The sequence below is a fragment of the Pinus tabuliformis genome, chromosome 3_2, assembly GCF_031772625.1.
Source record: "Pinus tabuliformis cultivar Carrire ecotype Pingquan chromosome 3_2, CPIR1, whole genome shotgun sequence".
In the NCBI taxonomy this organism is placed as follows: Eukaryota; Viridiplantae; Streptophyta; class Pinopsida; order Pinales; family Pinaceae; genus Pinus; species Pinus tabuliformis.
In genome coordinates, this window is record NC_142302.1 from 657,654,163 (window position 1) to 657,673,434 (window position 19,272).

The 19,272-nt window shown below is 41.2% G+C and overlaps 1 protein-coding gene across 2 annotated transcripts in view; it reads left to right on the forward strand.

Moving 5' to 3' along the window:
• The first annotated feature begins 1,088 nt into the window (after positions 1 to 1,088).
• Positions 1,089 to 19,272, forward strand: part of LOC149182381 (Transducin/WD40 repeat-like superfamily protein) — a 37,081-nt gene continuing 18,897 nt past the window's right edge. Inside the window, exon 1 of one of the 2 annotated variants that reach the window (XM_089416825.1) lies at positions 1,089 to 1,397. The gene's annotated coding sequence lies outside the window, so the exon portion shown is untranslated. The remainder of the gene's footprint in view (positions 1,398 to 19,272) is intronic. The other variant, XM_089416826.1, reaches the window with a different exon arrangement.

Sequence of the window (19,272 nt, forward strand, 5' to 3'; positions counted from 1 at the left end):
TATAATCCTATTTGATTGCTTGCACCAAACACATTGATTTCAATGTAGATATTGATTTTTAATTTGATGTAACTAGATGTATGATATACATTAATTTCAAATTAATTAGATTAACATTGTGCATTGATTTCAGTGTAAACACAAAAAAATCATTGACGACATGCATTGATTATGTGTTATAGTAATTCAGCCACGAATAAAATACTTGAATTTTCATCTTAAATAAAATGTTCACTTACGTGAAATGTTTTCTTGTTGAAACTATAAAAGATTTATAATTGACTACATTCTTATTATTCCTATTTTCCATCATTCAACATTGTTAGTCACTTTGTATTCAAACCAGGTAATAGAAAACACTTACCATTGAAACTTATATGGGGTTTAACACTTCATAAGTCACAATCATTGACCTTGGAGAAAGCTACTATTAATATTAGAGAATAAAAGAGATAAATTATGACATTTACTACAATAACTTGAGTTAAAGATTAATTGTCTACAATTTCAACTGCATATGAAAAATGCTAAAACTAACATGTGCAACAATAAGAATAATGGAAGAAAATAATTCAAGATTGATCACAATGAAGACAATTTGTAATTGATTACATTCTTATTATTCACATTGTCTATCATTTAACAATGTTACATTGTCACTTTACGTTCAAATTTTTTTATTTTATCGAATTTTCATCATTCAAATTATTAACAATCTCTATCATCTCAACAAACAAAGGTAATTGAACAAATTTAAAATTACAATGATTAAATTAATCTTAAACATATTTAACATATTTAAAATAATCAAAATAATTAGATGTTCAACAAATTTTGTATTACTACACACAATTGAAATCAATCTAGATCCATCTTAACCCTAGATCTATCAAGCACCCAAAAATATCAAATCTCATGAGGTGCAAAACTTTCCTCAAATTTTACACTCAAGAAAAAGAGTGGATCCTTTCTACCTTTAATATTAATAGATCTAAGGTTATACAACCGGCCAGCGAATTGATAAGCTTTAAATAAATTTATATTCATCACAATATTAATGATACGTAATAAGTTATAAATAAATCTTATGTTCACCACGGTAATCAACCCAATTCCTCACGGTGTAAAAGCCAGGAATCACAGACATATGAACTAAAAACTCGAACATGCTCCCAGGTCATGGTGCGCGGATCATCCGTTACTGCTGGTGATATGTATGCCGCTTGGACTCGACCTGCATTGTCGTATCAGAGACAACGTTTCCGGGCTCAGTTATGCTCTGCAGGTTATGGGTTTTGAGTTTCGGGGCCATCTGATACCGACGACCACAGAGAAGGAGGGCGTATTAACGTCGTAACGGAAGATCATTATTTTGGGCGAGGACTTTTGGCATCAAGGTACTTTCTCACTATGCTTTCATTGTCCAGCTGATTCGGCTTACTATTTGAATCGCTTGTTGAGCGCAGTCCTATCATTTTAATCTGTAGTTTCAATGGCCTTTACGAGACTTTATCCCTCACCACTGTTTGTCCTGCTTGTCAAATGCAACCCACTGGCGTTTTGAGAATGCCCGCGAGTCCAGTTGGGACTACCTATCAAAGAAACATGTATTGTGTACTTTCATAATGCTTGAGATGTAGACAATTTCAGTAGTGACAAGAATTGGTTCGCGGTACACTATAGCACTGATTGCGATATGAAGATGATTTTGGGAATTAATGGCATCTAAAATTCAAAAAACTTAACAAAAGTGGATTTTAATCCGTCCCAAAATGGTCACCTGCGTCTCTTTATACTACAAATGTATTTAATTGCTTGGATTACATAATTTGTTTCTGTGTTCTAGGAATTCTGTAATACGGGCTCCAAGCCCTTATCGCTTTACTGAAAGTAACTGTTAGAATGTTTATTGTTGCTGTGATAATTTCCAGTTCCTTTTGGTTTCATGGCACCAGTTGTGTTTATCTTCTTTTTGGAAGTGCTTCATGAAACACAACCCAAGAGGCTGCACTGTAAAAGGAAGACCTCCATCAACTTAGATAAGACTTGCTAAGTCGGGTCTGAGGGCTAATCGGCTAAAACTATGGATCCCTAGCTAATCGGCTAAAAGGGGTTCTAATCCATACACATGCTCAACTTTAAGTGTACCCTGCAACCACATAACCTGTACGCTACTCCTAGTGGATGATAAGGAGAGAGGGTGGTCAAATATCAATGAGGAAAACACCTGCAAGCATGAAAGAACCCACTAATGAGGCTAATGGGCCTCAAGGTACAAGCACAAATCACCAGCTGTGAAAGTGTTGATGCGGCGAATGTTCGCTATGCCAACAAGGGGAACTAACCCGATCACAAACCCCAATTAGATCCGCTTTTGTTTGGAATGGCTAGTTCCAACGGGTTTTAAAGGATCCCATACATTGTTATAGGTGTTGAAAGATTTCTTCTGGGAGGAAGACTTCAATTAAAACAACAAAAAAAACAACTAACCTATATGTATCAAATCCTATCTACACTAATTCTAACTACTTATGCTAATCCTAACTATTCTAATCTATCTCGTAGGAGCATAACAAAAGGAGATTAAACATCATATATAGATTCCAAGTCCAAATGAATCAATTACTGGTTCACAGATAAACAAGGCTGTATTATATCTTAATTGCAATCTAATCACTCATACAAGAATACACATTCCTTTCCATACAAATAAAAATTGCAATTGATGTTTAACAAGGTTTCGAATCAGCGACCGCTCATGAATTAACCATGGTAACAAATTATATTTGAATTACCAAGACTAGTCACGAACTATCTGTTATCAATATGCACAAAAACAAAACATATTTATATTTATGCTAGCGACAACACCCTGATTCTAAACACATGAAAGAAAAGGAAAGTAAATCTGAAAAGGCTCTTTCTCGACCAAACAGTCTTCTTTATTAACACAAAATCAAAAGCTGTTCTGCCCAAAAAAAGTCCTCCCTCCATCTCCAGAGGTAATACTTATGCAGGAAGAAACTGACTCTCTGTATCCCCTGACCCTCCATCTTCCCGGCTTATTCAATATACAAATTAAATATACGGATGTAGAACGGTCCGTCAAACTACCGACACCTTGAGGCTACATTTGCTGGGGCGTTTTTATTTTCTGGGGAAAATGAAAGGATGTCGATTAAGAGAGCGTGACTGCGTGTCATCTCTCTGCACCTGTATGGAGCGGACGTTATTCCCTATCATTTCCTAAAGGAAACTGAAGACACTGCGCTCATCATCCCACATCTGGCATGCTTTAAGGTGTATCTAGAGGTAATGACATCTTGATGGATCAACGCTGTCATGAGTGCTTCCACTGAACATAGAGCGTGCCTCCATTATGTACTATGGCAGTTCGTATCCCTTTCTTACAGAGTATGTCTTTGCAATATTGACATCGGTGGCGCAGAGGTGTCGTCTTGATATAAATCGCATTTATCCGTTATCGGGTCCACTCGAACTCGCCTTTCTTCTCTTGATGCTCACCTACAGAAACAGTTCATATTAGCTATGATTATGAGAGAATATGACAGACATGCCCACAAACAAACCTCGTCTTCAGTCAAAGTTTCTATTTAATCTCACAATGCAGAGCAATCGTAATTATTAAGCCGCTGAACCTGGACCATTCATTTTATCAGATTTTCCTTTAAAAACCCAGACCGCAACACTATATCGAGACACATGGGAATACACGGGAAAACCCTCAGCCGAACCATAAGGCCGAACTTCAAATACTATGCACCCGGTCTATAGTTATCATCGGGTCCGCTCATCGCCCCTTCGCATATCGCATGTCGCTTTACTTTCGCCGACTGCCGATTACGATATGCGATAGGCCGGACCCGAAAATATATACGCTGTGCTTAATAGTCTGGCGGGTCCGCCATATCGCATCGCGCTTTATATATAAACGCTGAACTCTGCTGATTGCGATTTGCGATTGGGGAAGCGGACCCGAAAATATATGTGCTGCGGTTAATGATCCCGGTGGGTCCGCCATATCGTGGAACGCCTTATGTATGAGCCTCGGGTTCTGCCGATTGCGATATGCGATGCGATCGGTTGACCGTTGGATCATATTCTCTGATCAATGGTGGAGAAGCTTTAACAAATATCGCATCGCAATGTTTCAATGGCGAGTGAATGGACCTTGGGTTTCAATGAAGCGCGATTGCGATATGCGATGGGGGGCGGGCAAGCGATTGCGATAAGCGATGTAACGGTGGACTCGATAGGATATAGATGTGATTAATTGCATTCGGGGTCCGGAAGGTCATCGCATATCGGATGCAAGAGGGGAATGCGTAGCGTGACCGCGGAAATTGTGATATTGTGATAGTGATAAAGGCAGGCATAGGGAGATGTATAAAGACCGAAAAAGCACGGAAAAGGTAAGTTAAGGATGCTCGCAGAGTATTTCTATTATCAAAGCATTGATATGGAGATAAGGACGCGATAGAAGGTTTTTGAGGGTTGAGTCCGCAACACCCATAGTAAAGAGTGGGGGTGATTATATGTGCGGGCATAGAGTACCATGAATGTTTATGAGGATTGAGAAAAGTCCCAATGACAGAACATGAATGAAGGGCTAGACTGGGTTATAAATGAATCATGCCGCAGAGATTTATTCAGGGGGTCTTAACCATTAAGAATTGAAGATTTGACTCAGCACAGAGTTGAAATCCCTGGGATAAAAACAGATCATTCAGAGAGTTATCATTCGGAGAAATGAAAGATCAAACTTCTAGGGGACCCATTAAAATTTGCTGCCAGAGCAGGTTTTAATAGGGTGGTGGTTGTGGTCACAACATAAAGATGCACTGGAGTCGAACAACTAATAAGATGATTATGTGAAATTACTATTCCAATTAATCTAGTATTATTCACCTACCTTTCAACAATTATTTGTCCCAGCAAATTAATTTACTACAAATACTGAATAAAAACACAATTGCAAGTTTCACCAATTAAATAAACCACAGGAACTAAGAAAACCAAGCACATACAAACACATAAAATAGACACCGAGATTTTTGGACAAATTTTACCTGGAAAAACCCCAATGAGGGGAAAACCATTTTTGTAGATGAGGGTTTTATTATTCTTAAGCAAATCTATAATTGAAAATTACATAAAGTGCTTGCTGTAAAATGGCAATGCTGCGGTAAATTATTTTCTTCACTTTTGCAAGCTAATTCGACCTCCTGGAAGTATTCGGCCCTCCTGTACAGCCTCAATTCGACCCACATGTGTGGCCTGGAGAATAACTCGGCCTCCACTAACAACTCGCGCCTCTTGGAGAAATAATTTGGCCTCCACTGGAAAATCGCTTTACTGGAAAACTCAACTTTCCTCTCGCAAATCGACCTCTCTGGCAAAGTCCTCTCTCTGGCAAATCAACCTCCTTTTGGTAATTCACACCACCTAGATAAATTCAACCCTCTGCAGAATAATTTGACCTCCCTTTGTCACTGAGAAACTGGAGATCACTGTAAAGAAATCTCTCGGGCAAATCTATCCTCAATCATTGCTGGAACCTCTGCTGGTGTCCCACGCTATCACTGTGCCCTTGCTCAATCAAATCGTGTCTCCAAGATGCCCCATTGACTTCCTCTTATAATCTCTCGTTGAACAATCAACAACCAAAATCTAATCTCAATTGCTGGCTAAGATCATCTTGACTCCATCAAGTCACTTATCTAGAAGTCAATAGAGAGAAATCGACTTGTCTTAATTAATACTGATTAATTACCCTGTTTTCCTAAATTAGACTTAGGAAAATAATTAAAAATTGGTTAATAATCTAATTAAAACATTTTCATTTAGAAAAATAAACTGGGCTTGGAGATAATTAATCCACTTGTGTTCTTAGCCTCATTGACACCTCCTAAGACTAGAACACCTGTTTGAGCTACAAGATCTAACACTCCCTCTTAGCAAGGAAGATGTTATGCACAACACCCATTTTATCTCTGAAGAAGGTGAATCTTGCCTTCCCCAAGGCTTTCATCAAGATGTCTGCTACCTGCTGATCTGTAGGTATATACTGTAGCTGAATTGTCTCGCACTGTACATGTTGCCAGATGAAACGATATCTAATTTCTATATGCTTAGACTTGCCATGAAACACCAGATTCTCAGATAACTTGATGCAACTCTGATTGTCGCAGTGTATCACTATCTTCACCCTCTGACCAAACAAGGCTACTAATAGCTTCTAAAGCCAAATGGCCTCACAGGTCGTCATGCTCGCTACAATAGTCTTTGTTTCTTATCATTGTTGTCTCCACCCTCTGACCAAACAAGGATACTAACAACTTCTGAAGCCAAATGGCTTCACATGTCATCATGCTTGCTATAATATACTCCGTTTCTGCAGAGCTCAGTGCCATGGGCTTCTGCTTCTTATTGTACCAAGAGACAACTCCCGATCCCATGATGAAGCAACACCCTTAAGTGCTCTCCCTGTCCACTGTACTGTTGAGATTTGTAGCTTGGGAGGTACTCCAAACCCTAGGCTAGAGGGTTTTGGAGGAATTGGCACACAAAAGTGACTTGTGGGCTAAGAACCCAAGCATGTGGGCTTTGCACCCAAGGATGTGGTGTGAAACCGTGATGAGGATTGATGGTTTGACCGATGGAGATGATAAAGGACCTCTAGAGCAACCGGGGGCAACAAAAATCATCAAATTCCGAGGTCTAGAAATGAAGTTATGAATTTTTGAAATTATGTGTGGGTTAATTTGTCAAAGAGAGCAGGTCGGCTAGGGTTAGTTTAGCCCTCTTGACAAATTCGTTGGAGCCCTTGAGAATGATATAAATAAGGGAGAGTTGTGAGGTTATATCCTCTCATCCTAAGTGCATCTTTCATCAAGGATATCTCTGAAATAGGGCAGTGGATCCGAGGCAAGGGCAAGGAGGCATCTAGCACGAGTTTGTGGAGAAGTTTGTCTCTGTTTAGGTGCAGATTCCTTGTGGGAGAGAGGCCATAGATGTCTGAGGCTTGAGGCAACCAATGAGGAGGTTTGGGGGGTTGATTTGACTGTTTAGTGTAGCGAATTCCTTGCAGACCAGACCACAAACTTGAGGTATATTTTAGAGTGATTTTCTGTGCATTGCGTTGTTGGGAATCTCTTTACAGGTGGCCGGAGAGTGCTGTAGCAAACAACAAGTGTTTGGAGAAGGTTGGAGGGCGGTGAGGTCTTGTGGAGTAAGGTCTCTCTAGGCCACAACCTCTAGGAAAGCCATTGCAGGTGTACAGGGGTCAAGGAGAGTTCGAACAATGTTTCTCTTGTGCCTTGAGGCGACCCTAGTTTGCTGTAGCAGTCTGAGATAGTTGAGAGCCTTGTGGAGGTGCCCAAGATGTCTTGGAGGTCAAGGAAAGGACAACGAAATAGGTGGAAGTTTGGACAAGTGAAATAGTGATTTTGGAGCAGTAGTTTAGGGCTGTTAGTGTGCCCTAACTAGTCTTGTGGAGGCACAAAAATCGAGGTCAAGGTGGTAGCAACAATGAGTTGCAGATGGACCCTTGTTGATGGTTGGATGCTAGTGGATGAGAAGATCCTAGGAGAGGACAAATTGTGAAGTCTGTTAGCAGCCAAGCAGAAGGGTAATCAAAGGTGTTGGATGCCCTAACCACTTAGTAGATGCTACAACAGAGAGGTATGTCTATGTATTGTTGACATTTGACTTGTTATGTATTGGACACTTGTTGTCTGTTGGAGGGCAGCGTGAGAGTGGACCAAGACTTGGTCTGAAGTGTAGTGACCTAGAAGGACTTTAGGCCTTCTAGATGTGGCAGAGTTTGAGCAGCCTAACAAACAACTTGTGGAGGATTGTAGAGGCTTGCTTCAAGCCCGAAGGCCCTTGAAGGACTAAGGGGTTGTTAGAAGTGGGAGAAGAAACACTCGTAGGTCTGATCATTCGGGAGCAGTTTGAGTTGCCCTAGACTTGCCTTGTGGAGAAGGACATCTACAACAGAAGTTGGGCAATCTTCTATGCCCTAAGTTCATTGTTAGAGAAGGACAATTGACAATGATAATGGGAAGCCCTCTGACCTTAAGTGTGTCTTCATTGGGCAACACAGGAAGGCACTAGTGGGAAGAAAGTCCCAAAATAGCTTAGGAGGAGCAGTGGGCAATTGAGAGTTGTTCACAAATGGAGTTGTGAACAACTCGATAGGAGTCTTGATGTGTTGATGCATTGAAGGACTAATGGTCAATGAGAGAGCAGGTGGAGCCGAGTCCGAGATAGTTGAGAGCCTTGTGGAGGAGCCCAAGGTGTCTTGGAGGTCAAGGAAAGGACGACGAAATAGGTGGAAGTTTGGACAAGCGAAACAATGATTTTGGAGTAGTGGTTTAGGGCTGTTAGTGTGCCCTAACCAGTCTTGTGGATGCCCAAAAATTGAGGTGAAGGTGACAACAATAGTGAGTTGTAGATGGATCCTTGTTGATGGTTGGATGTTAGTGGATGAGAAGATCCTAGAAGAGGATAGTTTGTGAAGTCTGTTAGTAGCCAAGAGGAAGGGTAATCAAAGGTGTTGGATGCCCTTACCAGTGAGCAGATGCTTTAATAGAGAGGTATGTCGATTTATTGTTGACGTTTGACTTGCTATGTATTGGACGCTCGTGGTCTGTTGGAGGGCAGCGTGAGAGTGGACCAAGACTTGGCCCGAAGTGCAGTGACCTAGAAGGAATTTAGGTTTTCTAGGTGTGGCAGAGTTGGAGCAGCCTAAAGAAAAACTTGTGGAGGATTGTAGAGGCTTGAAGCGGCAAGGAGGGCAAGGATAGGGCTGCAATGAGGGATGGAAGGCCAAGAAGAGGCAGCGGCTAAGGGAAAAGAAATTCTTTGAGGCCTGCGGCTAGCCAAATGAGACCTTTAGGGCCTGCTGTCAAGGGAAAGGAGGCTGCCGAGAGGGAGAGGGCTCACGGAGGGCAGGAGGAGGCTCTTAAGGCATGCGGCCAGGGCTAAGCAGCCCTAGAAAGGCAGTCGCAAGGCCTAATAGGCCCGCGGTTAAAGGGAAAAGCCTCTTAGAGGCTGTGGCCTAGCCCTAAGGGCTACCGCTAGGAGGCCGAGGCCTCTAGAGGGCCAGGTGTCTCCCCAAAAAGGAGGCTGAGGCCTCTAAGAGGGCCTAAGATGAGACGACTAGGGCTGGAAGGCTCTAAATTTTTTTTCGATACCCTGCAACAAAATTTTCTCCACAAAATTGCTGCGAAAAATACTGAATGTTGGACCTCAAATTCACAATGGAGACTAGATCTTACCTTCAAGGGCGTAGATCTAACTCAAAACCCCAACAAAAGCTTCTTGATTAACTTGAATGTCCCCTGCACAAATGAAATAAAATTTTCCAAAACCCCAACATATACAAAATTTAAAATAAACCCCAAAACCCCAATAGCTGCAAAACACGGGTTAGAAATAATTTACAAAATTATTCTACAAAATATTAACACAATATTTACAAATATACAATGCTTGTAAATAAAATATTTTTTGAGAAAATAAATTCTGAATAATGGTAATGGATAAATGTATTTTCGAAAGCTAGAATATTGGCCACACCCTTTAGCGAAGTTAAAACACCATATAAAATTTCTTAGAGCCCAAACAAGGTTGGCCTTTCTCCACAGTCTGTGAACTTTGAGCCCAAGGGCTAGTGTACCTACAGATCTCTATAATTTTTCTCAAACCAAATCGTTAGATCATATGATGAATTAGATCACCTAAGATAAGACCAAATTTTACCAATAGAATGCTCCTATCATTCACAAATGAAATAACAATTTATATAATCATGAAGCACAATATAGGATTAGCACATAACCAACACGTACCACGGATCAATGGAGCAAGAACAATATGAACTGAACCCCAATGTCTTTTTATTATGATATCAAAATGTTCCCAACAGAGCAATGGCTCAATACCAATGTTACAAATTTACATCATCCACTGATAGCCCAGACCATAATTTTCATCATGACATGAGAAACAAAATGGCTTCTATTTATAGAGAAATCCCTCCAAGTGGAAAATAATGGCTAGTTGGCCTGATCCCTATCAAAATAATTTCGACCATCGATAAATACTTGATCATCTTTTAATCTCCATGGTTGAATATCTTTATTTCGAGGAAAATTCGAAATTTTCTTAAAAACCACTTTTAATTAATTCAAAAATTAATATTTTGGATTGATTTCCTCAAAAATTTGACTTTGACTTAACCACCAAGGTCCAAGGGCTTAATTTTTCTTAAAATATCCATTTTTGCCTTGGTGGGGGACCTCCAAAATTTGACTTTTATTTGACCCACGAATTTTCCACTTGGAGAAATTTTAATTTCTCTATAATTATTTTTGACTCTAAATTAATTAATTTTCTGGCTTAGGATATAATTGTATTTTAGCCATATTTTTCCTGCCCTCAAATGTTTTAGCCATGGTGTCTAAATACGAGGGACAATGCACTGAAATATTTTTTACATCAGATATTACAAATTCAACCCTCAAAGGGGGAATACACATTCATTATAGACCCTCATGATATTACCGAATTTTGGACACAATATGATCTAGTATAGACCAAGTGATCTGTAATAAAATAATTTAGCCAAACAGCTTAAATTATTCCCAAACCACTTTTACAAAGACTCGATATAACACTAGGACTCACTTAAGACCTTGTCAATGAATTCCACCCTAGCTTTGGGGTTTAAGCTGGAGGGAAAAACTGTCGATTATCCATGTTTAAAAACACACAAAATTTGGTGAGGTTAAAAAACCTCCTAGGATGAAATTCGTCGCCAAAATATGAGGCTTGCCTAGGTGTTGTTACAAAATTAAACGTCATACTAGTAATTTACATTACAATTTGAGAATTTGGGTTTACAATGATACAACAATTTGTTGGCTGATGATTCTAAACTTTGAAAATTTTTGTACATTGCTTCCTTGGACTTGTGACAAAATGGGTACAACAGGGTCCATAAGGAGTTAGTCTCCCCTTCCCCTTGTCCACACTTTTTGTCGGGCTTGGAATGATGCCCTTGAGGTTGATGCAACTAAAAAGAAAGTAAAAAGCATAATTTGGACACTCTCAATAGGAAATGTACCATAAAATGCAAAATATGGTTGGGACATAAAAATTTAGTGTGTGCGCAAAAGCCAAACATGAGCTCTACCCCTTATCATCATGGCCATCACCCTAGTTCGCGGTGGCAGCCCAGACTTCGGTCCTGTGGTGGTGGTAGCCCAGACTTCGGTCTTGTGGTGGTAGCCCTAAACTCCGGTCTTGCAATGACCCTTCGACCTTCTGCACCATCGAAATATCCTTGACTGCAATTCACTGAACTTATATCTCATCTCACCTTGTTGAGTGAAGTCAACATGCCTATTTATACTTGTTTCCTACTGAAAATGAGCCGACATGAGTTTGTTTGAGAATCCGACTTGTAGAATATGAATTTGGAGGCCGACAACAAGGTGACTTGATGTAGGAAGCATTTAAAATAACAAAATAGATTTTGACTTGGACTTTAAAAATCCTAAAAGCCTACAATGGAGGCTTGTCCTATGATAGTTGACCCAAGCATGAAACCCATGCTTTAATAAGTCAATTTAATTGTTAATAAAAATTCTTTTTCTTTCTTTTGAAATATATATTTCATTCTGACTCAAGTGTCAGTTTTTTGGTAGCATCGGAAGTGCTCTAGCCTTCAAAATTAGTGGAGAGGCTAAGGCAGATGAGTTCTAAAGAACCTAGAAACCGTTTGTTGAAATTCCACCCGCATTGTATTTTATTACTTAGGGAAATTAAAATATTAATGGGTATTAATCAAAATATGAGTGAGAATGATCTAGAAGGAGGATCAAGTCATGTTTTAATCTTAGCCGTTGATTAGAGACTTAATTTCGGCCGTTGAAGACTCAACAGGAAAAGTATAAAATGGAAGCTTGGGGTTCATTTGGAAACACACATAGAGAGATTGAGGAAATCGATTTTCTGAGGTGAGAAGTTCTCAGGAGGAAAATCGATTGGGGAGATCTTGCAGTAGAGGGCAGTGAGAATTCAGAAGGACTTTATGGAGAATACTAACAGAGAGGTGAAGAGAGCTTGCAGAGAGGCACCGCAATAGCTGGGAGAGCTAACGTAGAAAAGCTGCCTGTCACGCAGAATCCAAAACTACCAGAACAACCAAAACTGTCGGGAACTGCCAGAATTGCCGGAATAGCCAGGAGAGCTGATGCAGAGGTAGCGCAGTAGTCGGGAGAGCTGACGCAGAAAAGTTGCCTGTCATGCAGAATCTTGAATTGTCGGAATAGTTGGGAGAGCTGACGCAGAGGGCAGAGAAGGTGACGCAGGGCTGACGTAGAGCCAGCGCAGAAATAGCCGGGGTTAGCCAGTCTTGTGCCGGATCAGCCGGAATTCTGCCGGGTGAAGTGAGGTAAAACTCACTCAGATTTTCCGCCAGTATTTTCTCTGTAAAGGATTACTAGATGAGCATCCTAGATTTGTATTTAGATATTTCTCCTGCATAATAATAAACCCTCAGAACCACTGCAACAATTTTCTCGCATTGGGTTTTTTCGAAGACTATTGTGTCTAAAAATAAGTGTGTCCTATGTATCTTGTTCTTTGCTCTGTTTTCTGTTTCATGAGATCAAATATTTAATTAGTGTAGGCTGCAGAAGTAATTTGCTTCAATATTCAGAAGAATAACTTGATGAACGTAATTTAAAAATCACGTAGGTGAAGTAGATTCAGATTTGCTGCAGTAGGGGTTCCTTGGAGTGTAGGAATTTTCACATGGTATCAGAGGATTGATTTTGGAATAGGAAGAGCAGATCCAATGTTGAGTAGTGAGGCTGAAAGCTACACTTGGCATCAATTCGAATCCCCTTGAAGGGATTGCGTAGTCCTTGCCAGGAAGCAGATCCGAGGAAATCTCTCTCTTAGTGAGACAACAGAGAGGTATGATTTCCAGTTCATGAGTTTGCAGAGGCAGAGGGAGTGACGCAAAGCCTCAACGTAGTGCTTGAAGGGCACATTTTCTGCCGGGGCAGAAATCCGCTGGAAAAGAACAAAGACACGCAGAAGGGGAATTTGCTCCTCAGAGAATTTTCCGCCAGAAAGTTCGAATTTCTCACTTGCTGAGCAGTGCTAAGCAGTGACTAGAGGAGTCAGTTCGACATTTGGGTGAAATGGCATCGCATGGGCTCAGAGATCAGGACAGGTTGGAAGGTGCTTCCAACTATGTCATATGGAAGACCAGAATCTTCGTTGTTATGGAGGAATATGATCTCGAGGCCTACGTCAATAGTGTTGTAGCTGTTCATGCTGACAACGATCAAAAGAAGAAGTACAAAGCCGAGTAGGGGAAGGCAAAGAGGCTTATTCTCGATGGAGTTCGAGATCATGTGGTCTCACACTTACATGGAAACGATACCGCCCGAGAGATGTGGGAAGCCTTGTCTTCTTTGTATGAAGTCTCTTCCGAACAACGGAAGATGTATTTAGAGCAGAAGTTGCAGCGAAATTTGATGCAGAAAGGAGAAGGGGTGAACCTCTATCTTCAACGTCTTCAGGACACTAGAGACCAACTTGTTGTAGTGGGGTCCACTCCTCAGCCAACCGCGATGGTGAGGATAGCCCTGAATGGAGTCTTAGATGAATGGCAAGTTTTCGTCCAAAGCATATTGGGTAGAGAAAAACTACCTTCATGGGAGGAGATGTGGGCAGCTCTTCAACAGGAGGAGTTAAGGAGGGACCTAGTGAAGGTCAACCTCAATGGCAATAGTGGGAGTGGCACAAAGACGAAGGAGGAGGAGGAAAACGCAGCTCTAGCATTGAAGGGACAACAGAAGCCGAAGCGAAAGAAGGACATTTCGAAGGTGAAATGTTTCAGTTGTGGCGAGTTGGGCCACTATGCATCCCAATGTCCTTTGAAGAAAAAGGACGATGATGAGAAACATGTTAAAATTGGCAACTAGGGCCAAACTCCATGTGGGTCATCTTATTTATGGCAACTGGTAATTTTCTTGGATCCCTCTCATCGAGAGGTGTAGGATTGATCTAAAGATCATCCGATTTCGATAAGTATTCATGGAGTTATGAATTTATTTGTGTTATAAGACAATTCGTCAAGGTCGGCCAACAACCAAATAACCCCCACATGTGCTCAACGTTTTAGTATAAAAGGAGATGACTTGAGAGTCATTTCACACACACTTCTCTTGATTTCTCTCCACTTGTCTTGGGTTTTAGTGTGAGAGAAATCTAGGAGGAAGAAGCCCTAGACGTTGGAGGAAAGGAGGTTGCCCTAGCCGCAACAAAGAAGACAGGCCAACGAAGCTATGGAAGGGATCTACGTTGACCTAAAGGAGCTCATGGAAGAAGTTTAACACAACTATGGAGGAGGCCTTAACAAGCCCTAATGCTGTCCTAAACAAGCCCTAGACGCAGTCCTAGCATAGCCCTAGTAACCTAGAGGACGCAGTGCTAGCACAGCCCTAGACGCAGCTACCTAGCTGCAGTCAAGGAGGGTTATAACATGCCCTAGCCACAACATAAGGAGGCTGGAACAGTGTGGAATAGGAGGACTGTTTTGGGGTCCGAGTTGCTGTAATAGAGGCCGAGTATGCAGTGTGCTAGGCCAAGCCCTTAAGGGCTAAACGCTGTTGGTTTAGGCACTGTTTTGAGGGACCTAAGGCTACAGGACTGCTGTGTGCTAGGCTGCAGGCCTTAGCACCATAGCAAGGCTTGCATAGGGGCAGATTAAGGGTTGATATTGACCCTAGGCAACAACGTAGCAAAGGAGAGGTCTCTTAAGGGTGTGCCGCAGTTTTCCAGAGGGCTGTTCAAGGATTGTGTGTGGAATTTGGGGCTGCCCTAGTGCCCTAATCAGAACAATCACGAACAACAATATATAAACTGTTTGGAGCAACGTTTGTATGGTGTGTTGGCAGCTAGATACATGGGACAACAAGGTCACTTGGCGGAGAAAGCAAATGGGACAGCAAGGCTATGATACTTGGTGGAGAAAGTGATAGGACAACAAGCTATGACATGCCATGTTTTAAAACTCTGACTCCGACTCGGAAATGGCCGAGGGTCGATTCTGACTCCAACTCCGACTCGGTATCGACTCGGCCGTTGTAAAAAATGCATTAAATATTTTTTTTGGAAAAAAACATAATTTGAAAGATTTTCATTCATGTTTCCAAACACAAAGCTTTAGAATATAGAGAGAGGACAACATATGATCAAAGTAGGCTCATGAATATATCCATTATATCAAAATGGCACCCAGTGCACTGTCCAATACAAAGTTCATACTTAGCCACCAATGCCAAGATTCTTTTCTGCCTCAGCCTAAGGACAATCACTAGACTAAAACAACAATAATACCAATTCTCTGCCCCTAATGAAGTCTCAAAACCCTTGATTTAATTCTAGTCAAGCTCCAGAACAATCAGAGGTAAATATGTATTTATTAGTCCATTGCCAGAATGTTTGGCTTTTTAAAAACATTGTATGGCTCAATGTATTCTTTCAATTTTCTAATTCATGCCACTAGGATAACCATACTCCGGCCTTGTAATTTTCAAAACTTTCTCACAGTGATAGATTACTTTAGGGCTATAAATATGCAATAAACAACAACCCAACCATTGATATGTAGGAGGCAGAACAACTTTTGACAAATGTGCTTCAAGATTTTTGTCAAAGAGCCCAGCCGACCGAGTTGTTACCGAGCCGACTGAGTCATTACCGAGCCGACTGAGTCATTACCGAGTCGGCCGAGTTGTTACTGAGTCGACCGAGTCAATGACTAGCTCGGTAACAACCTGGCCAATCGTTCTGTTTCGGCCACTGAGCCAACTCGGCCAGGCATTGGCTCGGTCTGACTCGGCCGAGTCAGAGTCGACTCGGCATTTTTTTAAAACAATGATGACATGGTACAACAAGGCTACAATGGGACAACAACATTAGCATGGTGTTGCAAACTCATTAGGACAACAACAAGGTACAACATGCCAAATGGGACAGCTAGGCAATGGTGCTTGGTGTAGCAAACATTGGGACAACAAGGTACAACAGTACTAAACATTGAGACAGCATGTGTGGTAGCAAGGTACACCAGTGCTAAACATTGGGACAAGCAGTGTGATAGCATGGTGCAGCAAATGGTACATGGGAGAGCAAGTACATGATGTAGTAAAGTGATGGGTACAATGATGATTAGTGAAGCTTGATGAGATGCAGCATGATGATGATGGGTGCAACATGGTGCAACATGATGATGAGGAGCAACACAATGATAGGTGCAGCATGGTGATGGAGTCACTCAGGAGAATCAGTTGAAGCAACATGTCTTCAATAGAGTTCTGCTACCTCATGTGTCATCTTCTTAGAGATGATTTATGCTCTTATTTAGATAAGTCAAAGTGTTGACTTCTATTGTATATGTACTATCTCTCTCTCTTTCTGTTGAACTATTGAAAAACATATAAGAAGAATTGATCAAGGGTTTCCCCACATTGGGGTTTGTCCCTTGCTAGCGCCACATCTTGTGTCCTCTTGTCTTGGCTTGTCTTCTGCGATCTATGTTTATGTTCTATCTACAATTTGCTTTAATGCTAATGTGATTGTTAATCTAAAAAAGATATTGAGCTAACTGTGAAAATTGAAATGAATTGCTCTAAGCATAGAACATACCTAAAATTAACAAAACATGATCCTAAGGCTGCTTCAGCAAAGATTGACGAGGATGAGTTTGCTATGAGTGTCCACGCATCTCTAGGAGGGAGATGGGGTGATATTGAGCTGTAGTCGGGAGGACTACACATGGGCAGGATCCTTGAGGAGTCCACCTCTTGGATCAATTCCTTGCTACGGGAGCCCAAGATTTAGCAGTAGCGAGATGGACTTAGTGTCAGATGATGTAGTGGAGTGTTTGGAGGACAGATGCAGTAGCTGGGGACCAAAGACTGATCAACACAGTGCAAGGTTGGTAGCAGTGCAATTGGCACAGTGCAGGAGTCAGCAGTAGCGCAGAAGATTCAGAGGGTCAGAATCAACAGTAGTCAGATTCCAACATTCATTGTATTATACTGATCACAGTTTGGTTCAACTAATTTTGGATGTTTTTCAGTTGCTTCTCTCAGCTACTGAGTTGCAGTACGGATGCCGTGTTAGCAGTGGCAGTGCTAGCAGCATAACAGATGCAACGTTTGAGAGGGAGCTGTAATACAGATGCAACAGTTACAATGGCAGTGTCATGGGCAGCAGTACAGTAGCAGCAACAACACAGTGTTGGTGGCAACAACAATGCAGAAAGGAGATGCTTCAAAAACAGAGCAGCATGCAGATGGACATTGTTGCTAGAGCACTTTCCTCGCTAAGAGGGAGTGTTAGTTTTTGGTAGCTTCGGAAGTGCTCTAGCCTTGAAAATTCGTGGAGAGGCTAAGGCACATGAGTTCTAAAGAACCCAGAAATCGTTTGGTGAAATTCCACCCGGATTGTATTTTATTAAAATAATTTAATGGAGTTCCTAAGTCTAAACTTAGGGAAATTAAAATATTAATGGGTATTGATCAAAATATGGGCGAGAATGATCTAGAAGACGCATCAAGTCATGTTTTAATCTTAGCCGTTGATTAGAGACTTAATCTCAGCCGTTGAAGACTCAACAGGAAAAGTATAAAATGGAGGCTTGGGATTCATTTGGAAACACACAGAGAGATTGAGGAAATCGATTTTTTGAGGTGAGAAGTTCTCAGGAGGAAAATCGATTGGGGAGATCTTGCAGCAGAGGGGTAGTGAGAATCCGAAAGAAGGTCTTTTCGGAGAATACTAACAAAGAGGCAGAGAAAGATTGTAGAGAGGTAGCGCAGTAGTCGGGAGAGCTGACGCAGAAAAGTTGCTTGTCATGCAGAATCCAGAACTGCCGGAATAGTCGAAACTGTCGGGAACTGTCGGAACTGCCGGAAATTGCCGGAACAACTGAGAGAGTTGAAGCAGAGGCAACGCTGTAGTCAGGAGAGCTGATGCAAAAAAGCTGCATGTCACGCAGAACCCAGAACTGCCGGAATTGCCAGGAACTGTTGGAATTGCCAGGAACTGTCGGAACTGCTGGAACAATCGGGAGAGCTGACGCAGACGGTAGAGAAGGCTACGCAGGGCTAACATAGAAATAGCCGGGGTTAGCCAGTCTTGTGCCGGATCAGCTGGAATTCTGCCGGGTGAAGTGAGGTAAAAATCACTCAGATTTTTGGCCAGTATTTTCTCTGTAAAGGATTATTAGATGAGCATCCTAGATTTGTATTCAGATATTTCTCCTGCATAATAATAAACCCTAAGAACTGCTGCACTGGTTTTCCCGCATTGGGTTTTTCCGGGGACTATTGTGTCCAAAAATAAGTGTGTCCTATATATCTTGTTCTTTGCTTTGTTTTCTATTTCATGAGATCAAATATTTAATTAGTGTAGGCTACAGAAGTAATTTGGTTTAGTATTCAAAAGAATAACTTGATGAATGTAATTTAAAAATCAAGTAGGTGAAGTAGATTCAAATTTGCTACAGTAGGGGTTCCTTTGAGTGTAGGAATTTTCACATCAAGTACAATTATGAAGACCGAACCTAGTTACATTCTTCAACACCTTCTCCAATTGGAAAAATTTGGATTTCCTCCAATAAGCTTGGATCTGGAAACCCTCTGGGAAATTCCAATTGTGTGTTTAATTTCTCTTCCACCCGACACTGATTTGCTATTGCAAATACTGTTGCAAACCAATTGTTCCCAGATCTGCTCTGCGAATTCACTGATCTGCTTACTGAAACTACTTCCCGGCTTCACCACTGCCTGCTGGAACTGTTTATGGGCTTCGCGAATTTTTCCTGGCACTTGGATTAGAAAATCGAATCCTTTGCACAATAGTTCAAATTGCATGACTAGCTCTACGCAAATCTAGAGAAATAGTGTTGTAGACTCCCTTTGAACTGCGAGTTTCTCCCTCTCGCTTCTGAGATTCGATCTAATCAAGAATGCTTTGATACCATGTGAAAATTCCTTGAAATGCAACCACTGAAAATTATCTTTCTAATTGGTTAATTATTAAGCAGTTTATTTGTTACGACAAACAACGAATAATTTAAACTGCAATTTCTTCACAATAAAAACGCCGCGGAAAATTAAAACTGGAACTGAGACATATATAGTACACAAA